We start from the raw sequence: 12,779 nt of genomic DNA, 5'->3' as shown, positions 1-12,779 counted from the left end.
AACTTGTTATGTCAAATCCATCTTACAGTCGAGGTATACATATACAGTCAAGAAGTCCTTATATTGCCATGTTCTTATTGAACGTACCTTGGAAGAAAGGTTCACAACTTCCTCCTAAAGAACTGTTAATACATGTTTGGTGAGTTTGTTAATGTGAGTGCTCATAACACTGAAGCTTCCAGCCATCCTTTTACAATGATCACCTTAGCAGACCATAAGCAAGAGCATCACTAGAAGTCTACAAAAGCTCAGGCAGCTTCGGTAATGTCTATTACTCTTTGTGCACAGTGAACTTAGATTCCAAAGAACTTTATGCAGTCCTAGATTATTTCTGGTATCCATGTTGTCCAGCCCTACTCATAAAGCACAGCTGGAAGTAAATAGGATTATGTTGACTTGTTCAGAGAGAAGAGTATCACTTAAATGATTCACTTGAAGTTAGAGAAATGGCTGTTGCCAGAGCCAAGATTTGAGTTGTAATCATCCAGATCTCAGTTTGCTGCTTTAGTGTTGCAGAAGGAGAATAAAGCACTTTACACTTCCTTCATAAGGGGAAGGCAGAAAGATATATTTATGGGTATAAACAGATATAAGTTGGTAATTTCAACGTTGTGGCTTAACAAGTTTTGAAATGGCTAGAAATCCTTGACTATTTGCTATATAGAGGGTAGGGGGTGCATAATGATTCTAAGATCAAATCTAAGTGAAGCTCATATAGCTTAGAAACAATAAATCCCTTACTGGGGGTCTGTCGGTAAGGCATCACCATGTCCCAGGTGAATCTCTGCATGCTTTGAGAAGTGTCCCTACTCAGGGGAGATTCTGGTCTGCCACCAGCTGCTTCCCAGGGCTTCTTCATGTTATTAATTAACAAGTCCCTTGATAATAATCAAACCATGTTTCACGTTATTCATTTATTTCTTTAGTAATCTAGCCTAAACTCTTCTTTCCTGAAATCATGTATGGGATTGAAAAGCTTAGATTAATTTGAATGTGGCTGTTTTTCAGGTAGTATATTTTGGTAATTGATATTTTTTGGCATTAAATATACAGCACAGTATCAGAAAAATGCTCTCTCTGCTCATTTTTCATGGTGCATTTCTGCCACTTCTCCTTGTTTCCATGCAGTCATTAGCAGCTCTTTGCACAGTACAAGCATACCTTGCTTTATTCTTGTGCTTTGTTACAGTTCTTTTTGTACATAATCTCAGGACTGTGCTGCTTTACATTCAGAAGTGCTGGGAGTGCAATTCTACTTTTAAGGGCTTCTACAAAGATTTCTCATGTTTGCATTATTTTATGGACTTCTAGTTATCTAGCTGTGAAGATCAGACTTTCAGAATTTCCTTTTGTTCTTGGTACACTTTTTGTTTTTATCTTTTACCAAGTCCATTGCTTCCTAAGGCATTTTTATGTTCAGTATTCAGTTTTCTCCAGCAGTTAATTACTTCAAGATACACCCGTGCCTTTCCAGGAGAGTGCTGGTATTGCATTTGATACCATTATGTTTGGAGTTCTATTTTAAGAACGTAATGCTGGAATGTTCTAAACTGAAAACTACTTGTTTTTGGTTTTTTCTTTGTATTCATCTGTCTATGTAGCTGTTGTGGCAGAACTTCTTAACATTTCAGTGTCAGTAAAGCCCAGATTAGTTACTAATGTTATTTATGCACTTTTTAAAAACAAGTTAACCTGCGCACAAAAGACACTAAATAAGGATATGTTTGTCATCTACACTATGGCATTTCTTTTTCTTTCTAAATCTGCAGAATATTGGTAATTGTTCACTTTCCAAAAAGGCTTTTTTCCCTTGTATTCCTAATTTTGAGAATTTGTTTAACAGCTTCAGTTAATCAAGAATTAACTTGAATGGATAAAATCCTCATTCTTCTTGTTCTGTGTTTCTGTTCAGTATTTCTGATTAAATAGTCCACTTAATACAGTGGAGAGCTACTGCTATGCATTTGTTCTCTGTGGTAAATAATCAGTTGGAATGTGTGCTTTAGAGACTTGCTACATTTCTCTTTTTACAGCACATAAAATTTACAAAAAGAAAGCTGATGAATGGACCTGAATGTGTGGCCCAGAGTTCCCTGCAATATCACAGACAGAAAAAAAAGGTTTTCTATGCTGAAAATGGAGGCAGGAAGCTATGCTGCAGTAGCATATGACAGCCCCCATTCAGAGGTTGATATATAGTAAATTGGTTTTGAACCTAACTGAAAATCAACTGTTTATCTCTAGTTCTTTTTTTAATTATTATTTTCATGTAATTTAGCTGGCAAATGCTTTCATAGCATTTTTCTGTGGAGAGAAAATGACCACGTATATGATAGATGTTTGCTACCATCCCTGGGATGTTTAGATTCATGAGTAGCTTGTGGGAATTTAACTGAGCGTAATGTCACACCACTGATGATCCTAGCAGTGAGAGGTCACTTGCTGCTGGCCAGGATCTTTAATTAAATCATTCTATCTTCTAAGAAACCTCTGGAAACATGATGTTTGAAAGAAAAATTCATTGTATTCTCTTTCAGATGAAAAAGAGGGTTTCAGGAGCAGAAAATAGTTTCTTCAGCTATATAAACTATTTGTACTAAGTTTGGACTCACGTAAACCCCCTCCATTCAATTTACCTTATACCTTAAAAGGTGCTTCCTCATTTGGAGATTTTTAAAGTAGACTGAAGAACAAGGAATAGGGAGTTGATAAATGTAACATTTTCTGTTTTATGTTTTAAAGGATAAATAACTTGGTAGTTACACTGTGTTTAATGTGTATAAAACAAGTGCTCTTGATGGAAAATGTAGTAAAAATCATTACTTTTCTTCTCTTGGGATATATTTCTTAATTTTAAAGCTGAAGAGAGCTGTTTTTTGTGTTAGGTTCTTTCTTTGAATCTAGATTCCTATTTACCTGTAATTCTAGTATGAATAAAATTAACCAAAAGGAATATCAGTAAACATAATAACTTACAACTAATTGTAGATTACATAACAGTAGTAATGTGTAATAAAGATAAAAGACAATAAATGAAATCTCTAGAAGGTTTCAACATAACCTAAATATAGTGGGAGACAATAACATGAATTGATAGAATTTTTAGGATTCCTACCCACTTTGATTAACAGAACACAAATACATTTATTTTATTGCTTTGCTTTATGCATTACTGTCTGTGGAATGTTTTATCCTGAGAATCAATTAAACTGGATTTTAAGATGTAGGTGGGAGGTAGCTCTAGATGTACAAGAGAAATGCATCTACAGCACAAACATTTAAAAACATTTTAGGGCAATCAGGGAGAAATATGAGACCAATAATTTGAAGACACTGACAGCAATTTTAGTAAGATTGACTTTTATTACCTATTTACTAGTAAGAGTAATCAAATAGAAGCATAATTAATGATATGCTGTTTTTAAAAAGTAGAGCTTTTGTCAAATTTTATACTTAATACTTTTATCAGTATTATGCTCTACTTCTATACTGCTATTCTTTAATGTTAGCCTGTTTTGCTAGGCCACTCTTTTATTGTTTGTTGTTTTTTCCAACAAGGTGAGTATCGTGATTTTTAGGTTCTGCTGCACAGCTATGAAACATGTGTTGGTCACGTATGCACAGCTGAAATCAGAGAGATGTCATCTACTAGGATTTCCAAGATTTGTGGTGTTTTTTTTTTTTTTTTCAGTCACTGTTCCCAAACTCTCTAAACAGCAATGTTTGGGAACCTGCTTTTTAGATTACTGTGCAGCTTGCATGCTTTTTCCCATTGAGATGCAGTTTCCCTCATAAATCTAGTCTATTAATGATTTATGTGTGTTGTAATTGATTCTATATTTTATAGAAGGACTTGTTGTTGTCACGGTGTAACTCAATTATTAATTGTTATGTTTCCTAATCTTTGTCAGTCTTGCATTTGGTTGCCTTCATATTTCTGAAGTAATTTCTCTTGGTTGAATAAATGGAACATATATTGCATTTGAAAGTATGACCTCACTTGAGCATAGCTATATTTTCCTTCTTGATAATTAACTTTTGATGATTCCTGAATGGACAGTGTACAAGGTATATAGTGTAGAATAAACAACAGTGTTCCCTCCTGTACTCAGAAAGATCAACTATGTAATTAATGTGCTCAAGAAGCTGTGGTCTAAGATAAGAAAAGTCAATCGAAATGTGTGCTAATAGCTTCAACTTCAATTAATTTTCATCAGAATTATCATATTCCCCCAGTGTCCCAAGTACTATTGGAAGATAGTTGTCCATGTGTTTTTTAATGAATTAATCACACTGAGGAAAAAAAAAAAAAAAAAAAACAGCAAAATGGCATAAATAACAGACATACATATAATAGCAGAAATAACATACAGAAGTACATATGAAAAGAACTGCTCATATGCTCCATCTGATCATTTTGTACATAGTACAGATATCAGCCACTGCTCAAAAAAAAGTATGAAGGTCATGCTATTCAGGTTTTCTTTTTTGTTGTACTACAGATTTTATTTTTTTTTTCAAGTTGCTTTCTTGACAATCTGTTTGTAAGCAGTGTATCAAAATTTTTGGGTACTATTGCTCAGAAAAACTAGAATGCATTGGCACTCAGTATACTATGTATTATCAAAGTGACTTCCTTTTATTGGAAGGAAATACTATAGCACAAGCAAAGTCAAATTTTATATTTTGGCCTACTTAACATGCTTGGAAAGATAAATGCTTTTTTTTGGGGGGATGAAATTTTCCATCTTTATCTGTGTAGGTTCATCATGGTCTTTGGACTTCTCTGTTGAACTGCAACCAACTTTGCATAGTATGGGGACTCCTGTCTTAGTAAATATGAAACCAAGTGTATGATGTTGGCTGATTTTTCTTTCCTGGCAATAATTAACATATGTTTGAACTTGAGCTACCTCATTCCCCATTCTCTGAATACCTTTCTCCTTAACTTGACTCTTACCAGCTGGGAGACATGTTAGGTGCTTTTCTACCCCACTGATGTGTCTCACTGACTTCAGAGACAGGTCTGATATGTGATAATGTAAGACTGTACTTCACCAATTTTAAAACTCCATGCATCTCTAAACAGAAAAAAAAAAAAAAACAACAGTTTTGGTATGAGTATTTCATGACAGTTGCTTGAAAGGCAAAACAGAAATGTTTCTAAAGTAAATAGTATGTCGTGCCATCAAAACTGTGGCATATATGGTCTGGCATTGTATTTGCTATTTTTTATTCATACTGAAAGAAGTATAGTTATCATTTATGTCATTTTAAGCATAGATGATGTCTGATGGATTTGAATACATGAATGCCTTCTAAGATTTGGCAAAACTGCATTGGGCAATGTGGTTCATGTAGCAGTGTGTTTTGGAGTGAATAGCCCAGCTGCTCAGGTTACATCATGGTTTTTTGACTCATAGCAATGGAGATTCAAAGAGACATGAAGTTCAAAGCTGGCACCAGTGGCGCTTTCAGATGAGGTCAGCTAATGTTTGTGCAGTGGATGTACTCAAATCAGACTAGTCTCATCTGAAGTATCCTTTCCTAAAACATACTCTCAGCCTAAATTGTTTAGTTATTAGATCAGAGAGTTCAGGCTGAGAATGTGTTTTGTGTTGTGTTTTTTTTCCCACAGGATTTTGTTGCCAGGCATATGCATACACACATATCTATAAAGTTTGCAAGATTACATACCTGGAAGCTTGTGCTTCAGAATGAGGGACACATTCTTCTGCCTGCCCTGCCCAGATTAGAGAGAGTTTTTGTTCTTTGGCTGGTGGTACGGCTAAATCATTCACTGTCTTTTCTTTCTGAAAGCCTAGTTCTTTCTTATGGAAAAAATAAGGAGAAACTTGTTGAAAGAACCACACTGAAAAAAGAAATACCTAATTGCAGTGTGTCATAACATTCTACTTATTCTTAAAATATGTATTTGTATTTAAAACAGAGCTTTTAGGCCAGCCATATTAAAGCAGTGCTTTTTACTCTTCCACACTGTGTGAGCTTTTCTATGAGCTCTGTGAATGGAAGGAGTTTGGTGGAAGAAGAGATGAAACACTTTTTAATGATCTGGTTTTAATTTTTAAGGACGTTTCAGTGTTCCAAATGAAATCAGTATTCTTATGATTGAGGCTAACAAAGATACTCTGCGTACCTAGGTAAATTATCTGATCCAGAAAGTACTTTCAGCACAAAAGAGAAGCCTCTCAAAAAACATTAAGCTCCAGCTAAGATGAAACACAGGAGCAAATATGAGTTAAGTGAATAGCCAGTACATATTCACTCATACTTATTCCTGGAAATTTGCAGCTGCCAGTTGACTTATAATGAAAAATGTATAGTGAGTTTCATTTCAGTATTTCTTCTTCCTGCATTTCCACATATCTCAGAGCTATAGGGTATAATGAAGGTGTTATTTTGTATGGAGACAGTTGTCTAAGTCTCCTTTAGCTTCCGAGCCCTGAGTTGGTCGCGACTGATCCAATTCAGACCTGGCTGAGAGAACTGCAGAGTTTGGTGAAATCCATTCACCCAGGGGTAGGACATCCCGAAGGCAGAGCTCTCTACTGTTTCATGGACAGGAATCCTTTTTTTCTTCATCACCTACCGGAGCAGTTAGTTAAGGTTACTGTATTTAAACACAGATTACAATAGATATGCAGGAGTCTGTTCATTTCAAACCTATCAGCCAGGGAAATGTGCTTCATTAATTTCAATAATTACCAGAAATAATGATGAAAAACAATCAGCAAGAAAAGAGGAAAGCAAAGGAGTCATCCTCCTTCAGCTGTCCTATCAGTGGTCATTAAAAGGTCCTCCCACAAAGAAAAAAGTGTTTCTTGGCTTGTGTCCTTTCTCCATTATTGCAGTTGCACTTTAGCTTCACTCTCTGTTTTATACCAGAGAGCTAATATACAGATAGAGTTGGTAAATGCTTAAGGGAAAGGAAAGAATAACAAGAACAGAAATCTTTCGATATACAAGCATGATTTTTCTTTGCTCATACCACATGTAGTGTCTTAAAGATGTTATGTACTATTTGAGCTGAATTTTGTATTTTTTTGACACATAGCTGACCTATGTAGCATCATATAAAGGCACAAACATGGGGAGGTGTACACTAAATAAATGGATTTGGTTGCAGTAATAAGTGAAAGCGAAGTGTTCTTGATCATTAATATATATATATATTAAACAATTCAATATTTAAATATATTGAAACAGACATAATAAAACCTACAAAGGATATGCTAGTTTTAACTTGTATATTATGTGTAGTTCCATCAATCTCTGTTGATCTGTTGAATTCTGTAAGTACAAGTACATAATAATTTTCTCACATGATAGATGTAATCTAGTTAGTGGGATGCTGTAGCCCATGGCTTGAGCCAGTGATTGAGCACCCTGTAGGAAGGCAGGGCCAAGCCAGGGGAGCTCAGGTACATGCAATATACCTGAGTGACTGGAAGGAGTGGAGCTAGTATCCACCTCTTTCCAGACCTCATTTAAGGGCTGTCAGTAGAGGTAAGGGTATTTTGCTGCAGATTCATCCCTGTGTACCTGAGGCCTTCTGAAAGTAAGCAGCTTTTTTCCTTTATTTCTGTGCCCACAGTTGTTGCATTTGAGCAAGTCCTCACTTGCTGCAGTCTAGGACGTTGCTGCTCTGCTGTCATTGCTGTGCTTTCTATCATGTTACAGAGGAGGAGATGACTTGTTTTATCCTAGATATAAATTTGAAAAGAGTCTTTGATCAGTGCTCTGCTAATGTCAACATACTCAATAGACAAAGGGATCTAAATGTGAAGTCAGAGCATAGGATTATTTCACTTTTTTTTTTTTCTTGCCTTTTCTTTCCATTCCTTTCTCCCTTCCTTCTTTTTTTCATCCCTTCCTTTCCTGTTTTTTGTTTTTGTTTTTTTGTGTGCTTTTTTTCACGTTACAAATGGCTACTTGCAGCTAGGCCATCATTCAGAAGTCCTGTTATGGAAGGAATAGGTCATTTGCCTCATAACCTCTCAGTTTTTCCAGTAGTTCTAAATTAAGTCCCTTGGATCGCTCTTCAAGGTCAGTGGCTTTTTCATTAAATGCGGAGAGCCTTGCCTTCTTTCGAGTTACTTAAATTCCCCATGCCCTGGGCCACTGATTTTTACTTTAGTTCACTTTCATTTTTTAATTTGACAAAAGTTAATATAACAAGCTGTGTGTGTTATCAGCTTTTTCTATTCCCCTTCCCACTTTTTTTTATTATGGAATTCATCCTTTCAGTCTCACAGGTCACCTACATGATTGTTGAAGTATTAAGTCCTAACAGCCATTTGCTTTCAGTAGATCAAGAACATGGGTTGCACCACAAGCAGACCAGAAAGACTGCAAGGTGCCTTTTTTTTTTTTTACATTCTTTCTTATATTGTCATACAAAAGGATGGGCCTTTAATATTCTTCTGCATGAAGCTATTAAAAATCTCTGAACACTAACTATTAGGTTGATAACTTGACAAGAAAGAATACGGATAATGTGTTCCGTATATACAAAACAAATTTATATAAAACATTTATTTCTACCAGCCATTTCTACCAGTAAGGAACTTTTGCAATTCTGAAAAACTGGTGTTTGCAGCAAGCTCTCGTAATGAATACTTGAGCTCTTATAGCCTTTCTTATCTCAGTGATTTTATTTATTTTTTTTTAAACTTGAATTATGTCCTTCAGCTCCCCTGTGTTGTAAGTCACAGTTATTATTTCCTTTAAAACAAGTGAAGATAGTTAGGAAGATACACATTATTTTCCTCAATAATGTGTGATGAATATATGACAGAAGCAGAAATAATATCCCGCTGTTCTAACTGTTATACTGTTATATTTCATGGCTTGTAATGCCATGGGAAGGAAAATCAACACTTTGTCAGAGTGACTAAGCAGTTGGAGGTTCTCTGTTAATGTTGAAATCTCTCATAGGATTTGGTTTCACTTGACAATTACATTCAATTAGAAAACACCCCTAAGTGACTTCTCAAGGTTGTGGTTTAACTTGGTGTGATTTCCAAGTGAAGAAAACCTCTGGAGGAGATATTATTAATTGTACACTCCACAGCATTTCCTTGGGAGCAGCCAAGGTCAGTGCAGTTTTCTCAAGTACTCTGCAAATGAGTAACCAGGAACTTTTTCCATTTAAATAGTTCAGAATGGACAAGTGAAACAAGTAACTGTCAAATGTCATTCTTTTGAAGGAAGATGGATTAAGAGTTTGTCTAAAGAGCATCTAAAGATGATGCTGAGAGTAAAGCTTTTGGCTGAAGCACCTGAGTGAAGCTCTGTCTGTGCTTTCTATATCATGTCACAATCCTTCTTTGTGTGGAAGGGTAGGTAATACATTCAGTGGTCCCTGTTGTATTCTTTCTTTACCTGGTCATTTAGCATTGGACTTCTTGGCCTTCTTTTCTTTTCTTTCAAAACTAAGGGCTTTTCACAGAAAGGCCTACTGTCCAGTCCTAAACTAGCTCCATATGTATTTGCCTTTTTTTCCATTAAGATCAGATTCCAGTGAGATAAGCATAAATGAGGATGATGGTGAACAGAATACAGTTTTGAGAGAAAAATCTGTGAATATTGTGAATTTACCTTGCTGTTTGCTAATATGCTGTAGTTTCTTAAATCTAATTTTCAAGGCATCTTATCCTAATGGGAAGGAGAAGAGACTGCTTATTTCTATAAGCCATTTGCATCGTCATTTTATTTCTTTTCCAATACTGAACAATTTTTGAAGCAACTGAGCCAAAAGGACAAGTGAGTCAAGTGTTCAGTTTAGCCTGTAAACTGCAGGCTTTGGGGAGTCATGGAAAGAAACAGACTTTATTTGCTCTGTTCTTATGCTCCTTTCCCTAAGTGCTCACTTCACACTCTCCAAGGTAAGGGTCTCTTAAACAGATCTTTCCTCCCATTTGGTTTTAAATTCATCTTTACTGACTTTCACTTGCCATAAAATATCAAATAGCTAATATTGATACTTTATTTGGACTGAGAGGTTGAGGTTAAAGATAGTTCAGCAAGGTAAATGAAAATGTTTTCTCTTCTAATCAAGCACTTGAAACTATACAGATTCTGCTAATATGCAATTGTTAATAGGCATGCCTATGACATATAAGTGAAACAAAAATATAATGTGTGAAGCTACACAAATTATCTTGTATTTTAGCAGAATACTGCACCTGTCAGTTTTATTTCATTTGTCAGAAACAGAACTTGGTCTCATGTTATTGAAAGCAAATTACAGAAATTACATCAGTATGCACTTAGGGAAGCTGTTCAAGGTCATAGCTGTGTCTTAACAGAATGTGAAAGAACCTGCATCTTAGAAAATAGTGGACTATCAACAATTTTCTGTCTGCAAGAGAGGTTTTCACTTATTTTTATAATTACACATAATTTTCTTAGATATAAATAGCCTAACAGCACCATCTTCTGACAAGCTGTAATTTCTGCAGTAACCTTGAAAAGCACTTCTAATCTTTTACATACGTATTTATATTGCTGTCACAAAAAAAAAAAAAAAAAAAAAGATATTCTAGGGAAAATATATGTAAGTGTAATCCCATGAATCCCAAGAGAAGGCATTGACAAAGAGACCAGAGAAGTCACTTGCTGTCCAATCTCTTCTTATTTAAAACAGCGAGAGAATTTCATTCAACTGTAATTGTGCCTCAAATTGTTGTTGAAACATTTGCTTCAGAAACATTTCAAAGGTATATTCCTGTCAAATATTTGGAAGGAGTAATTTATATGTGATTTGAGCAGCAGGCAGTTCTACCAGCTTCAGATGTCTTGAAACATTACTGTTAAAGTGTACATCACTATGAAAGTAAAAAATACTATATATGTCCCATTTTTTAACCTGGTGTTGCTGTATCTGTATAACAAAAAAAACTGTCTTTTTTTTTTTCTTACTGAACTGCACAGAATAAATGCTGATAATACATTTTTAATCCATTTAGGGCAACTATGGTCTTAGGTGATTGTATTTTGGCAAAGGTGATTTTACTCATATTTGTCTTATGTTGTCCATAAGCTCATACACTTGATCAGTTACCACGAATTCATTCTCTAAACTACATTCTAGTTTGAACCTAATGTTTCAGCCAGGTCTCACACTTCCCAGACAAAATCCATTCATACTATATAATATAAATAATTATTTATACATTTAGTTTTAAATGTAATAAAATTAATATTTTCAACTTTGAGTTAAATTTTGATTGTGGTATATTCTATGGAAGCTGCTTTATAGACATTAAAAGATGAGGGATTTAGACTTTTGCTCTCCTGCTTTGCGAAAATAAGGAATTCTAGTTTTATGTAGTGAACTCCTAGATTGTCAATGTCATTTAGAAATATGTATGTTTTTGCTGGTGGTGATAGGTGCAACTGTAATGAATGTTAGATGAGTTTTGATAGAGAACCAACTATTATCCAACCTTTCTCAAAAAAGTGATGATAAACACAATACAGAAACAATTTATCAAACAGTAACTATGCCTCTCAAGGGAACAAGCCCTATTTCATATTATCCCAACTAATTCCACACATACGCATTTACATCAGAAACTTGCAAGTTATTTTATAGGTAATCACTCTTTATATGTATTCATGAAACTTTAGCCAGATAACTAAACCTGTACTCATAGTGAGTTACACATTCACACAATTAAACATTAGTTGTATCACAACTGATTTAAAAAGGAAATATACTCTAGACAACTGCAGTGACTAGAAGCTTATAGCAGAAATAACTGAAAAATTTCAGCATCTGTCATGCTGGAACATTTACTTAGGGGCTGTGTTCAAAGAATCTGATGTATTAATGAGAAAAAGTGAAATTTCCAGTCCTAAATCAGTAAATTAAGCATGAAATACTGTACTACATTTTCAGACTAAAATGTAAGAAACTTTTTTGTAGGAAAATGGAAATGAAAATTTGAGAATGAAAATTTGTAGGTTGTACTCCAACAGTACTCCTAGGTTTGATATTTTGGAGCAGGGCTTATATATGCTGTCTCTTAGCACTCTGAAAACAGCAGGAAAAAAACCTTTATATTGTATTTTAGTCTAGAAATGAAAGTTAAGAAATATTTTCAAGTCATTGCATTGCAGCTTGAAGACATTGATGCCTTAGTCTTGCAGCTGTGTACTTTGCAAAGGTATTGATTTGCAGTATTGATTTTACTTCCAGAAAAAAAATAATTGTACTTCTGGTAGAAAGCAGAGTTTGGCATTCATAAGTGCACTACATTTTCATATATACATACCAAGGGAGGGAAACTCTGGTTATAGAAGTCAATTCTATTCTAGCCATCTGTCATTCAACATTTCTAATATATATTGCAAAATCAAAAGTTAAGTAGTATATTGCACTTAATTTTAAAAACTCACTGAGAAGAAAATAGTGATGACCATCTGAATAACTTTGTAATTTTTTTTTTTTTTGCATAAGTTACAAAAATCTATTACGTTGAGAAATATTTGATAAAGTTGGTAAAGATCTCAGAATAACTGATATCTATCACTGAATTAACTCAAAATATTTTTGTTTTCCCTTACTACTTTCTTATCTGTGTTTACTTCTGTTTTGTTTTACTGCATTTCATATATGAATCAAGAGATCTAATTATAAGAGACAAGGGCAGGTTATACTTATTTCTACTGCTAGATCCAGACACTTTCAATTTTGATATGTTTGCAATAACTTATTTGTTCATATATTCTACAAAATATAGAATTTCCCT

General features: G+C 34.6%; 1 long non-coding RNA gene across 4 annotated transcripts in view; it reads left to right on the top strand.

The window, feature by feature from the left end:
- LOC116229438 (uncharacterized) overlaps positions 1 to 12,779 on the top strand; it is a 41,300-nt gene that overhangs the window by 17,190 nt on the left and 11,331 nt on the right. The window contains exon 4 of one of the 4 annotated variants that reach the window (XR_016471005.1): positions 3,559 to 3,663. The exons of the other annotated variants lie outside the window; for them this stretch is intronic. This is a non-coding gene — a long non-coding RNA (uncharacterized LOC116229438). Of the gene's footprint in view, positions 1 to 3,558; positions 3,664 to 12,779 lie in introns of those variants that run through there. 4 annotated transcript variants of the gene reach the window in all.

Source organism: Phasianus colchicus, chromosome 14, assembly GCF_987193195.1.
Source record: "Phasianus colchicus chromosome 14, bPhaCol1.hap1.1, whole genome shotgun sequence".
Taxonomy (NCBI): Eukaryota; Metazoa; Chordata; class Aves; order Galliformes; family Phasianidae; genus Phasianus; species Phasianus colchicus.
The sequence above is the reverse complement of the archived record's forward strand: the minus strand, read 5'-3'. Positions and strand labels throughout refer to the sequence as shown.